At 39.5% G+C, this 14,688-nt stretch overlaps 1 protein-coding gene across 1 annotated transcript in view; it reads right to left on the bottom strand.

Annotated features, from left to right (window-relative positions):
• Window positions 1-14,688, bottom strand: part of CORIN (corin, serine peptidase) — a 261,470-nt gene that overhangs the window by 163,312 nt on the left and 83,470 nt on the right.

The following is a 14,688-nucleotide window of genomic DNA, read 5'->3' as shown; positions in this document are numbered from 1 at the left end:
ATTATACAAACAAATGGCAACTCTGAAAACTTGTACAGTTATTTATCTTTTCATTTCTATGTTATCTTCTGCAAAACACAAACAACTGTCCATTAGCAGTAAAGTAATGATGCCCTGGAGTTTGTCTTTATTCATCTGACATTCAATCAAACACTCCTGGATCCGCGGCTCTGTGTCTGGGGGCAGGGATGCTGCAATGTCAAGGCCACGGACTTGTTCTCTTGCAGACCCAGGTGGCTTTTTCTACTTTGCAGCTATAGACTGCATCTCTCACCCTGGCTGGTCATCTAGCAAAGGCATCTCAAACGATTTTAAGAAAACTGGGAAAGGGCTTTCCTGGTGGCGCAGTGGTTGAGAATCTGCCTGCCAATGCAGGGGACACGGGTTCGAGCCCTGGTCTGGGAAGATCCCACATGCCGCGGAGCAACTAGGCCCGTGAGCCACCATTACTGAGCCTGTGCGTCTGGAGCCTGTGCTCCGCAACAAGAGAGGCCGCAATAATGAGAGGCCCGCGCACCGCGATGACGAGTGGCCCCCGCTTGCCACAGCTGGAGAAAGCCCTCGCACAGAAACGAAGACCCAACACAGCCATAAATAAATAAATAAATAAATAATCCTGGTCAGAAAAGGTGATGATTTACTTAAAAAAAAAAAAAAAAGAAAACTGGGAAAGAAAATATACATGTCAGCCAAAGCAAAGCACACACTTCACAAATGTAGGGCCAATAAGCTATTGCAGAATCATACAGTATCAGATCTGTAAGAAATCTTAAACAGCACCTCATTCAAATCCTCCATTTAAGATACGTTCAGGGAGATTCTGAGACACACAGAGCTTCCTAATGGAAGAAGCGGGAAGAGAATCCAGATGTTTTAACTTTCAATCCACGCTTTATCTACTGCTGCATATCATCTATTCTCATATAAGGACCTAATAATTAGGCTTTAAGAACTTTAAAGCGTAATTATAATTCCCCATTCAAATTTCTATAGATCACAGAAACATAATGGGATGTGCCAGTCACCGAGTTAAAATAGAAGTGATTGAGTCTGTGAAAGAATCTTGAGAGTGAGCTCTTGTTATATGAAAATGTGAGAAAGGGGTACTCATCAGTTACTTTCAGATACAAACACTTTTGACCTTCTCAGAAGCTCACCTTAAAACTGAGTATCTTTTAGAATCCTGATATTCACATAACTACATTAATATGTAGCTAAATTTGTTAGTGAAGATGTGGAAAGATGTTTTGCATTTGAAAGAATTCGCTTTAGAACATATAATATGAATTAGTCCAGGCAAGTGTTTCAGTGTAAAGAGGACACCTGACTGCCATTCAGGAAATATATGAGATATTCATAGGATGGAAAGTATCGCTTAAATAACATTTTTTTTTAAAAGATTTGCTTTCCTAGATCTTATTCCAAAGATGTTAGAGACTATATTTTCTCAAACGAAACTGGGGAACATGGTTGAGGAATGTGGAGAACACAGAATTCCTATGCAAATACTTATACTTCGCTAGGCTCTAAGTGCTGCTACACATGCATTAACTCATTTATTTCTCACTACAGCACTATAGTACTGTACTGTACCATAGGTACCATTACTATCATCCCTAATACACACAAAAGGAAACTGAACCACAGGAAATATGAGACTTGTCCAAGATCACTGAGGTAGTGAGGATCACAGCCAGCATTTGAACCCAGGCAGACTGATTCGAGGACGATTAACTACTCTATTACGTGTGAGTCCTTACTTTAGGAATGTATGCTCCAAAAGCATAGCTCAAGGTTAGTTCAAAACTTGATATGTACTTTCCCATGGACCAACCATATACACAGTGGTTGGGTTCTCCCTTCACTCTACAAACTCCTAGTTAACCTTCAATGAGTCAGTATTTGCCTAAGGGGCTAAGGAACACTAGGAAAGGGTGAAGGCATTTCTCTTTCTTTTCCAGGTGTGAGACAGCCCACAGTAAAGCTACAAAATAAGCTAGGCTTGGCTTCAGCACTCTTCCTTGCCTCCTAGTCCCTGACCTGTGTACTGACCCCATCCTGCCCAACCCCACTCCAGCACCCCACCTGGACAGCCACCTCCACAAGAGCATTACTTGCTTCTCAACATTTTCTTCCCTTCCTACAATCAAAACTACGTTCCCATACTGTATTTCTCTTTCTGATTACAAATACCTCTATATGGAATGTAAGGAAAAAAAAAAAAAAAAAAAGGTCATGAAGAACCTAGGGGCAAGACGGGAATAAAGACACAGACCTACTAGAGAATGGACTTGAGGATATGGGGAGGGGGAAGGGTAAGCTGGGACAAAGTGAGAGAGTGGCATGGACATATATACACTACCGAATGTAAAATAGCTAGCTAGTGGGAAGCAGCCGCCTAGCACAGGGAGATCAGCTCGGTGCTTTGTGACCACCTAGAGGGGTGGGATAGGGAGGGTGGGTGGTAGGGAGGGAGATGCAAGAGGGAAGAGATATGGGAACATATGTATATGTATAACTGATTCACTTTGTTATAAAGCAGAAACTAACACACCATTGTAAATCAATTATACTCCAATAAAGATGTTTAAAAAAAAAAAAAAAAAAAACTACGTTCCCCAAGTGAGCTGATCACAATGAGACTTTCAAAGAAAAGAGAGGAAGATAACACAGAGTAGTAGATAATAATAGATGGACACTTAACCCTCCCAGAGGTTTTTGGCATCATTAGAAGGTTGCTTGCTGGAGCAAAGGAATCTCTAATTGATGGAATTCCAGGGGCCATTTACAGAGGGAAAAATTCATCCAACATTGTCGGATGGGGGAGTCACAGTGAGGTTGAGTAACACTTGGGGCCCAACTCTCCCAAGAGGTTCCTGGACCTTTCCTCACTTCTGAACCCACATTTTCGTTGATCACTCCACATCTTCTCTCAGAATCTTCTATGGTAAGAGCAATGAAGGTTCATGCAGGGGCCCAGCAGACTGTTTTCATGTTCTAAAGCTGAGTCTTGAATTCAGAAGCTGACTTCTTGTCATTGACTCTTACCAGAGTCATTTTCTGCCATAAAGCATAAGCTGTCCCCCTAAACTTTTCACACTGGCCACTTCTCACTGTCTGATCTTGCGCCAACAGTTCACTCACACCAAGACTCAGCTTCCTCATTTGAAAAGTGAGGGGTTTGGAAGAGCTGATTTTTCATGGTCCTTTTACCACTAACATTCTGTAAATCAAAATTCATTCTTTAACACAATGCTTCTCAGAGGAGTGGTGATAATCCCACCAGCTTTGCTAAATTTCAAAAGGTAACATTTTTTTCCTCGAGACTTGTTCTGGGAATATAGAGAGACATTAAAATACCATTAGGTCTTCCATTCTAAAAATAGGGCCTAAGAAAAATGTCTAGAGTGTTTCCAAATAGCTCTCTTAAGAGGTGTAACCAACCGAGACCCATAGGCTTTAAACTGCTGGACGAGGACATGTGAAATAGTGACAGAGTATTAATAACCAGCAGCCCCTTCAAACACTGAGCAAAATGAAGAGCCATTTGTTCTTGCTTTGCATGAAATTCAAGTGCCTACGAGGGACTGAAGCATTCTGCTTTTCATCACATGGAACAGTGCCGTGAGACAGACCACACTATTTTGAAATATAAGTGCTGATATCCAAGCAACAAGCAGACTGACATCTGAAAACAGTGCTCAGCACAGTGGAGGGGCCAGACTGGGCTACCAGGGTACTATTTTAGGAAAGATCGTTACTTTAAGCGATGTGTGAAGTGCATTTGGGGTTGTGCAAAAGTCCCTACAACATTTCAACTCAAGCTTATGCAGAAAATTCTTTCCTCACCTCTGTAATTATGTGTTGAAACAAATACATACAAACAAATATAAAGAATTCTATTAAACAGTAATAGTGAGGTTTCTAGGGGATTTTCACTAGGAAGGCTACTCAAATTATCTACAAAAAAATTGTAGATTTTACCTATATAATTTTTTTTTTTGTAGAAAAAGATGTTTAAGATTTTTTTTTAACATCTTTATTGGAGTATAATTGTTTTACAATGGTGTGTTAGTTTCTGCTGTATAACCAAGTGAATCAGCTATACATATACATATATCCCCATACCTCCTCCCTCTTGCGTCTCCCTTCCACCCTCCCTATCCCACCCCTCTAGGTGGTCGCAAAGCACTGAGCTGATCTCCCTGTGCTATGCAGCTGCTTCCCACTAGTTATCTATTTTACATTTTTACCTATACAATTTTAAGCAAATTTATCTACTAAAATCTCTATATTTATTTACAAAAAATTAGATTTTTTTCTTTATTGTACCCTTTGACCAACATCTCCCCATTCCCCTCCCCCACAAATTTATAGATTTTTATCGGCAAAACGGTTCTGATAAAGACATAAAGTTAAAATTATTGAATAAGCTACAGCCACACAGTAGGCTTATATAATAGCTAATGGATTTTTATGTTTTATAAATCACTTTTTTCTAACTTTTTACTTTTTTTATTGAAGTACAGTTGATGTATAATTTTATGTATGTTACAGGTGTACAATATAGTGATTCACAATTTTAAAGGTTATACTCCATTTATAGTTATTATAAAATATTTGCTATATATCCCATGTTGTGCAATATATCCCTGTAGCTAATTTTATCTAACTTTTTAAACTACTTTTAGAGACTTACAGAAAAGTTATAAAAACAATACAGAAAGTTTCCATATAGCTTTTATCTAGGCTCCCCCAAAGCAAACATCTTACATAACTACAGTGTAATTATCAGAACCAGGAAATTAACACTGGTACTAAAGTCAGGACCCTATTCAAACATCACCAAGATCTCCATTTAGGATCCCACACTGCATTTAGTTGTCACTTTTTATTTCTGACAAACTAACCTTTAAGTATATCAGAGAAGCTTAGGATTTAAAACTCTTCTTCCGTGGGGCGCGGAGGGGGAAGAATTTTTGTTGACAGGCAGGCTTTAAGATGGCCCCCAAAGACCCCACCTCCTGCTATTCATGTCCTGTGTAACCTCCTCCCCTTGAGTGTGAGCTGGCCTAGTGACTTGCTTACAACCAACTGAAGGTAATGGGATGTTACTTCCATCATTAGGGTACACAAGACTGTGACTCCTCTCTCACTAGCAGATGCTCTCCCTTACCAGTTCTCATGAAGCAAGTCGCCATGTTGGGTAGGTCTACATGGCAAGGACTTGAGGCTGGCCTCTGGCCTACAGCCAGCTAGGAACTGAGGCCCTCCACCCTTAAGGAACTGAAATTCTTCCAACAATCACATGAGCCTGGAAGTGGATTCTTTCCTAGGCAAGCCTTCAGATAAGACCCAAGACCTGGCCAACAGCATCAATCCACCCATATGACAGACCCTGAAACAGAGGACCCAGATAAGACACTCCCAGGTTCCAGATCCACAGAAACTGAGATAATAGTTGGGTGCTGTTTTAAGCTGCCACATCTGTGAAAATCTGTTACGTAGCAATAGGTAACTAATACACTTTTCTTTGATATATCTCTTGGTAAGAGGCATGTTACTGAGTTAGATGTATTATTTATTGATGAGACTTACATAATCTTTTTAAAAGAAAGTCGTAAATTTGTCTTTGTTAGGCCAAGCTGTTCAGTGAACAGTGCTCACAAAGTCATAGTCACCGGGAACACCCAGAGCTGCAGACCTTAGTCGTGAAGAGAATGTTAACGATGGAAGGGTCTTGCAAGATAATGTACTACTACTTCCTCCTTTTATATTGCAAGGAAATTGAAACTTAAAAAGATCTCAGAGCCAGATGCTATGACGCCAGCCCAGTGCTCCAGAATGTCTCACCTAGCTGACCTCTTCTCACAAACAGGAGTCACAGATAACACAGGAGCATAAATCCACAAATCATACAGGAGCATGAATTCGTCACCACTGCTGGAAAACACAAAAAACAACAGATGACTTGTTTTCTCTGTGATGGGCCAACGGCATCAGCTTCCTATGTCTGCACCCTCTGGTGGCCTCAAGAGACCTCACAAGAGGTATGGCTTAGTTGGGGTACGAGAGGAGTAGGGAAGAGATTCCCTTGGTTCCCAGCTTCACTAGACATGGGGATAGAAAACTGTGCTAGTGAACATTTACATGTGTCATTGTCTCACATCAGAAGAGAAATCATGGGAGAAGTCAAGTTATTTTTTGGTCACACTGGTCTGCAACTCTTTAAAAACCAGAGTTTTTCATCATCTTCATTTGTAATAGCCATGGTTCCAGCAGGAAAGAAATGACTCACTGAAGTAGGATTACTGCAGAGTATTTAATGAAAAGGTCACTTATGAAGGTACTGGCAAGGTTTAGAAAAACCAACCAGGGGTAGTGCAGCATGCGGGGTACCATCCCAGATTCAAGGGGCAAGGGGAAGGAGCAGTTATTGGAACTCAGAAAGAGCTGTATGCAGGAGGCTGCCTGATAGGAGCCAGAGCCTCCCACAGTGGGATTCAGGCAACTCCAAACTGTGTAACCTGGTAAAGAAGAAACTAGGGTATCATGACCCAACCTGCCTCTCTTCCCACACTCTGATGTCCTGTTGGTGGCTCCCACTGGCTGAGCCCCACAGGAAGCTAGAAAGTAGCCACTGTTGAAACCAGCCTGTGGGGAAGAGTGGGCTGGAGGAGGGTGGGAAGTGGATAAGGAGAAGTAAAGGAGAAAGAGCCAGCACATGACTGCATGCCTCACACCAACGGGAGCTCAACAAATACTTGTCAGGGGACAAAACGCAGTGCTGTGGGAGGAGTCTAGTCAACTATTATTAGCTTGAAATCTGGTAGGAGTGTTTACACCGCAGAAATCAGCAAATGCTACAAATCATAGTTTTGTTTTGTTTTTCAGGGAGCCAGTTTACCAGCATACCACTGGATGAAAGTATAAATCATGTCATCTCCTCTAGAAGGAAAGCTGTTTTTACGTCCACTGGAAGGAAAATTATGGTCATGCACTTCTTGGAGCAGATGAAGACATTATGTCAATATTAACCCCTTATCTCCCACCACCACCAGCCCTCCTTTGAGACACACGACTTTCTTGGTGGTAATACCATCTACCCAAGTCCGCAAGCCTAAAAACCTCTGTTTCACCCTCAACCTCACCATTCATATGCAATTAATTACTAAGTACTGTTAATTTTACTTCCCCAAAGTCCCTCAAATCCATTTATTCTCTCCCCATTTTATGTTCTCATAAAATTAAACTAGTTGTAGTTCCCCTAATATATGACAGATTTAGGCTGCCTGCTTTCTCCACCTTGCCCACATGGCAAACTTCTATATATCCTCCAAAATCAAATTCAGCTGTTACTTCTTCACTGGGAACAGCCTTCCTAATATTGCCAAATGGAAAGAGTCCCTCCTCCTTCTCTGCGTTTCCCCCCATACCTTTTAAACTGATCACATTGGACAGCAGTGTAATTGTTTTCATGTCTTGTCCCCTATTATGCTGAGTCCCTTGAAAGCAGAACGGTGTTTTATTCATCGAAGCATCCCTAACATCAGACAATGCACCTGGTACATTGTAGGTGCCAATAAATATTTGCTAAAGGAATAAACTGATAACTTTCCTAACACCTTTGTTGAATAAACTGATGTCAGAAGCTGAAAGGGAGCTCCCAAGCTGTACACATGGCTAGCAAGACCCTCCACCCCACCATATGTCTACCCCCCAACACTCACATCCTTGCCAACAGTATCTGCTTGTAGGACTGATTCCATCATGCCCTCTTTCTCACTTCCAGCAGATATCACAGAACACCTGGTATGTCCGGGTCTCTCTCACTTCCTGGATTCCCATGTGTTCGTGGATCAAATGTAATCTTCTCAGTGAGATTTTCCTGAACAACATTTTGCTTAAAATTGCATCCCTTGCCACCATACCCATACTCCCCCAAAGCTCTTCAATTCTTTTTGGAATTTTTCCATTGCACTTATCACTATCTGATATACTATTATTATTATTAAAAATTTTTTAATCTGTTTGCTTATTGCCTATCTCCCTCCAATATAATATATGGTTCATGAAGTAAAGGATTCTTGTCTATTTTGTTTGCTGTCCTATCCTTAGTGTATACAGTAGGCACTCCATAAATATTTGTTTGAGAAATAAAAGAATCACATGCAGAGGATAATTCGGTGGCCTGCTTGGAACAAAGCTGTCAGAAGCAAAGTTGGGAGCAGAACTGTCACTACCTAACTCCCAACTTAATGGTCTGTACAAGAGCTCGCTCCATCCCTGCTCACATGATCCCCTCCCTATCAGGTCAGCAAATTCTACACTGTTCAATCGTGAAATAATTCCCACGTAAGGGCAAAATCTCAGTAAAATTGCTATGGATGAAAACCCTACAGATTAAGTGTCTCGCTTATATGCCAATAGTAAGATGTCACCCTTAAAATAGAGAAACTTGAGGAAATAACAACAAATAAACACAGCTTGAATTAAGATGATTGTGAATAATGTAAAACCACACAACTGCCCCTGAAAGAGAATATAAAATTCCATACCCTTCTACCCAACATGATCCTGATTCTCATTAATACTTGGCATACTTACCAGGGCTCATGGGATAGAGGATTAACAATCACAGAAAAATTTGCAATTGTTCAATTATTTTTTGCAGCTGTTTTGATTTTTTGCACATCATGAAATGATGCCTTAAATGTGGATCTTTGAATGCACTGAATCACTAGCATTAAATATAAATTCTAGTCACATCCACCTAATACCCAAGAATTATTGAGGAGAAAAGTAAACAAACAACTCCACTGAGCTTGATGAAATATGTGTGCTTGAGACACTGTCAGTGATTTGACAAGGCGTTTTCAGGAAATTTGAGCCCCTGTGGCCTGATTCTCCAGCTTTACGTCTTTGTAAAATAAAAGTAATGTGAGTTATCTGACTGTGTATTACGCACACTTTGAGCCATTCTGGCACATAAATGAAATCTTATCATTTTATGTCTGTATAATGCCAAAAAGCAGACTAGATCACCCATGTTGCCTGAGACTGAAAAGGGAACTGTGATACAGTTGACCACCTAAACAGCCAGGTAGTCAGCACAGGTGTAGCCCAAAAGACTGCTGTTTCCAAGTTAGCAGATAAAATCAGGGAAGTAAGTGGCAGATGACTTTCTGAATATTTAGTTGGTATTAGCAACAAAGCCTCTTTTTGCTTTGACTACTGATCTATATAAATTCTAAAAAAATATAGATATGAAAAAATATTAATTCTGTAATGTTTCCATTTATTCTCAAATGTGACACAATTAGAGTTCCTGGGACAAAGACAATATCTTTAATAAATAAATTAGCAGTATGTAATAATTCTTCATTTAGAAAAATAAAATAAAATAAGCTTATGCTGACTTTATATAATTTACAAATTCTTCAAAAAATTGTTTTAAATCAAGTCATATTTTTCAGTTCACTTTTAAGATTTTTTCAGGGTTGCATTTCCACAGGAGAGTGGCACATGCTACCTTATAAAATAATGTCTTTAAAAATACAGCAAGCTTTCTGAAAACTACAGGCCAATATCAATGATGAACATAGATGTAAAAATCCTCAACAAAATACTAGCAAACAGAATCCAATAGCACATTAAAAGGATCATACACCATGATCAAGTGGGGTTTATCCCAGGAATGCAAGGATTCTTCAATACTAGCAAATCAATCAATGTGATACATTATATTAACAAATTGAAGGAGAAAAGCCATATGATCATCTCAATAGACGCAGAAAAAGCTTTTGACAAAATTCAACACCCATTTATGATAAAAACCCTCCAGAAAGTAGGCACAGAGGGAACCTACCTCAACATAATAAAGGCCATATATGACAAACCCACAACCAACGTCGTTCTCAATGGTGGAAAACTGAAACCATTGCCACTAAGATCAGGAACAAGACAAGGTTGCCCACTCTCACCATTATTATTCAACATAGTTTTGGAAGTTTTAGCCACAGCAATCAGAGAAGAGAAAGAAATAACAGGAATCCAAATTGGAAAAGAAGTAAAGCTGCCACTGTTTGCAGATGACATGATACTATACATAGAGAATCCTAAAGATGCTACCAGAAAACTACCAGAGCTAATCAATGAATTTGGTAAAGTAGCAGGATACAAAATTAACACACAGAAATCTCTTGCATTCCTATACACTAATGATGAAAAATCTGAAATAGAAATTAAGGAAACACTCCCATTTACCATTGCAACAAAAAAGAATAAAATACCTAGGAATAAACCTACCTAAGGAGACAAAAGACCTGTATGCAGAAAACTATAAGACACTGATGAAAGAAATTAAAGATGATACAAACAGATGGAGAGATATACCATGTTTTTGGATTGAAAGAATCAGCATTGTGAAATGACTATACTACCCAAAGCAATCTACAGATTCAATGCAATCCCTATCAAACTACCAATGGCATTTTTCACAGAACTAGAACAAAAAATTTCACAGTTTTTATGGAAACACAAAAGACCCCAAATAGCCAAAGCAATCTTGAGAAAGAAAAACGGAGCTGGAGGAATCAGGCTCCCTGAATTCAGACTATACTACAAAGCTACAGTAATCAAGACAATATGGTACTGGCACAAAAAAAGAAATATAGAACAATGGAACAGGATAGAAAGCCCAGGGATAAACCCACGTGCCTATGGTCACCGTATTTTTGATAAAGGAGGCAAGAATATACAACGGAGAAAAGACAGCCTCTTCAATAAGTGGTGCGGGGAAAACTGGACAGCTACATGTAAAAGAATGAAATTAGAACACTTCCTAACACCATACACAAAAATAAACTCAAAATGGATTAAAGACCTAAATGTAAGGCCAGACACTATAAAACTCTTATAGGAAAACATAGGCAGAACACTCTATAACATAAATCACAGCAAGATCCTTTTTGACCCACCTCCTAGAGAAATGGAAATAAAAACAAAAATAAACAAGTGGGACCTAATGAAACTTAAAAGCTTTTGCACAGCAAAGGAAACCATAAAAAGACGAAAAGACAACCCTCAGAATGGGAGAAAATATTTGCAAATGAAGCAACTGACAAAGGATTAATCTCCAAAATTAACAAGCAGCTCATGCAGCTCAATATCAAAACAACAAACAACCCAATCCAAAAATGCTCAGAAGACGTAAATAGACATTTCTCCAAAGAAGATATACAGATTGCCAACAAACCCATGAAAGGATGCTCAACGTCACTAATCATCAGAGAAATGAAAATCAAAACTACATTGAGGTATCACCTCACACCAGTCAGAATGGCCATCATCAAAAAATCTACAAACAATAAATGCTGGAGAGGATGTGGAGAAAAGGGAACCCTCTTGCACTGTTGGTGGGAATGTAAATTGATACAGCTACTATGGAGAACAGTATGGAGATTCCTTAAAAAACTAAAAATAGAACTACCATATGACCCAGTAATCCCACTATTGGGCATATACCCTGAGAAAACCATAATTCAAAAAGAGTCATGTACCACAATGTTCACTGCAGCTCTATTTACAGTAGCCAGGACATGGAAGCAACCTAAGTGTCTATCGACAGATGAATGGATAAAGAAGATGTGGCACATATATACAATGGAATATTATTCAGCCATAAAAAGTAACGAAATTGAGTTATTTGTAGTGAGGTGGATGGACCTAGAGTCTGTCATACAGAGTGAAGTAAGTCAGAAAGAGAAAAACAAATACCGTACGCTAACACATATATATGGAATCTAAAAAAAAAAAAAGAAAAGGGTTCTGAAGAACCTAGGGGCAGGACAGGAATAAAGACGCAGAAGTAGAGAATGGACTTGAGGACACGGGGAAGGAGAAGGGGAAGCTGGGACTAAGTGAGAGAGTGGCATGGACATATATACACTACCAAATGTAAAATAGATAGCTAGTGGGAAGCAGCAACATAGCACAGGGAGATCAGCTCGGTGCTTTGTGACCACCTAGAGGGGTGGGATAGGGAGGGTGGGAGGGAGACGCAAAGAGATATGGGGATATATGTATATGTATAGCTGATTCACTTTGTTATAAAGCAGAAACTAACACACCATTGTAAAGCATTTATACTCCAATAAAGATGTTAAAAAAATAATACAGTAAATTTTATAAGCAGAAAAATTTGATACTTTTTACTCAAAGATTATCAGTAAAATTCAACTCAAAGTGGTATAGTAATATAATGGTGTGCAGTAGTAGAAATATTGAAAATAAATGGGATGCTGGGGAAGAGGTTTTGTAATTCTGGTATAGCAAATGTTTTTGAAAAAATCGTTCCTGTATCAACTTTGATGCCATCTTGATTGTTCACCTAGAGGCCATCTCAGTAATCTGGCCATCTTTAGTAATAGGATGGAGTTGGAACAGGAAAACCATATCATCTGTGTATTTGAAATGACAGGCAAATTTTACTCTAACTTTAAATAATGGTAACTAGAGTATGGGGTCATTTTTCTAGGGAACTCTGCTGCTTCTAAAAAGGAAGCCTAGGCCTTGATAAGAAATGAACAAATTGTGCCTTCCAGAAAAAGAAATTTTAAATACCTCTTGTTTCTGTCAACATTTTTTTTCTTCCTCTCGAGTGGCTGAAACAAAAGTATGCCTAGAACTTTTATTTACCTGACAGGGTTTTAGCAACACCAAAAGCTTAAAAGCTGAACACAAGGTGAATGGAAGATAGCAACATGGCAGAATTCCAATCTTGATTTTAGGAGCAAAACACAGAATTCAGGCTGAAAAGCAAGCTGATCTTAATACCTAGAGTCAAAAATTCTATTTTCAACCATGAACCTTTCAATTCTGAGCAAGAGCCAAGCCACCCAAGGCACACAGGTGTTCCCAGCAGATAATCTGACATTTCCCCAAGGTGACACAATGTAAATATTTGTTTAACATTTATTTAGGTGAGAGCCTGACAGCTGCAACAGAGAAAAAGAGGGCTTTGGCTGGCAGGGTCCCAATTTGCAAGTCCCACTCGGCAAAACAGAAGTCCTGCAGATAACTGGGCCCATCGTTTCTGAAGGCAGTTAGGTGACTACTTGCTGCTACTGGATCCATGGGAGTGTCAACACAACCCTCCCCAAGGCCCCCAACTGGATCCTCTATTATTCCCAAAGCAAATATAAAAGTGTCCCTGAGAAAAGTTATGGTAGATTTAATTTTCTTCTTTTTTCATAAGTTTTTAGAGCTCCTTTAATCAGGGCCATGGGCCATGAGTGAACCTGCCCCTTAATCTATGGGAAACTAATTGACCATAAGATGCTGGACTCCTTGTCACAGTTTCTCCACTAAGTTCTCACCAGTCAGTTTAAATATCTCTAGTGATAACAACTCACCATTTCCTGAGGCAACATTTGCATATATATACAACTTTAATATCCATAAAGTTCTGACTTAAGTTAGAATTTACTTCTCTATGACTTTCAGTTCCTGGTTCCATCTTTGCCCTGTGGAAGCACAGAGAAAAAGTGTGCTCCCTCTTCGGGTCGTGGCCCAGGAGATTGGAGGGTAGCCGTTGTGCACCCTCAGGGCCTCACATCTCCAGGTCCCCCAACTATTCTTCACATGAACAGATTCTGAACCACTATCCTGGTCATTTTTCTTTAAACATGTTTATCACTGTTTTGTTTCTGCTCTGTACGTGAACCTTACATCTAAGATTTTCAACTAGAGTTGACCTAAAGTCTTTTTAACTGATGCATATGAGTCAGTATTAAAAAGAAAGCACTGAACCACCAAGCCAATCCTCAGGAACAATCTAGTGTTTCCTCATCTATTAGATCCAGGATTTTGACAGAAATGAACAAGAACAAGTTAATGTACTTTAGCTGGTTGTTCTGCCAACTGATGCTCACTCAGAAGGAAGTTAAATCATCTCTGGGAATACCATCCAACTCAATTTAAAAATTGTAATTATTTAACACGCATATAGAATTTGATTTATGCATGAGTTTTCAGGAACATATCAATTATACAAAGCAATGCACAACCATTATCAATGGATTTTGAACTCCCATTTACCTAGACATTTAGGGGAGCTCCCTAATGGAAGAGTTTATTTATTGATCCATTTATTCCAACAAATATTTATTGAGCACCTACTATGTGCTGAGCACTGCTCTGAATACTGGGTATACAACAGTGTGCAAAGTCAGTTAAGTTCTCTGCCATTGTGGTGCTTATAAAGTAAGACAGACAACCTACAGACAAGCAAAAAGGGACACAGCCTTGCTGCAGTGAAAGATAACAGAACTACCGAGGGTGATCAGAGAAGATTTCTCCACAGAGATGTCTTTTGAACAGAGGGCATAGTTCAAGGGGATAGATCCATCCTGGCAAAGGGAGCAGCATGTGAAAAGGAAGCTGGGGAAAGGTGAGCATTTTTGAGAAAGGTCAGTGCAGCTGTGGCAGGGTTGATGACACCAGAGAAGCAAGGAAGGCTTCAAAAGCCATGGCAAGAAGATCAGCTTGTAATCTAAGTCTAAGCGAAAGCCCTTGAATGGGTAGAGGCAGGGGAATGACATCATCTAATTTGTGCTTTTATTTTTTTTCCCTTTCAGTTTTATTTAGACATAACTGACATACAGCACTGTGTAAGTTTAGGATGTA

The sequence above is a fragment of the Balaenoptera physalus genome (assembly GCF_965194825.1).
Source record: "Balaenoptera physalus genome assembly, chromosome: 5".
Classification (NCBI taxonomy): Eukaryota; Metazoa; Chordata; class Mammalia; order Artiodactyla; family Balaenopteridae; genus Balaenoptera; species Balaenoptera physalus.
Note: the sequence above shows the minus strand (reverse complement) of the source record. Positions and strands in the feature narration are given on the sequence as shown.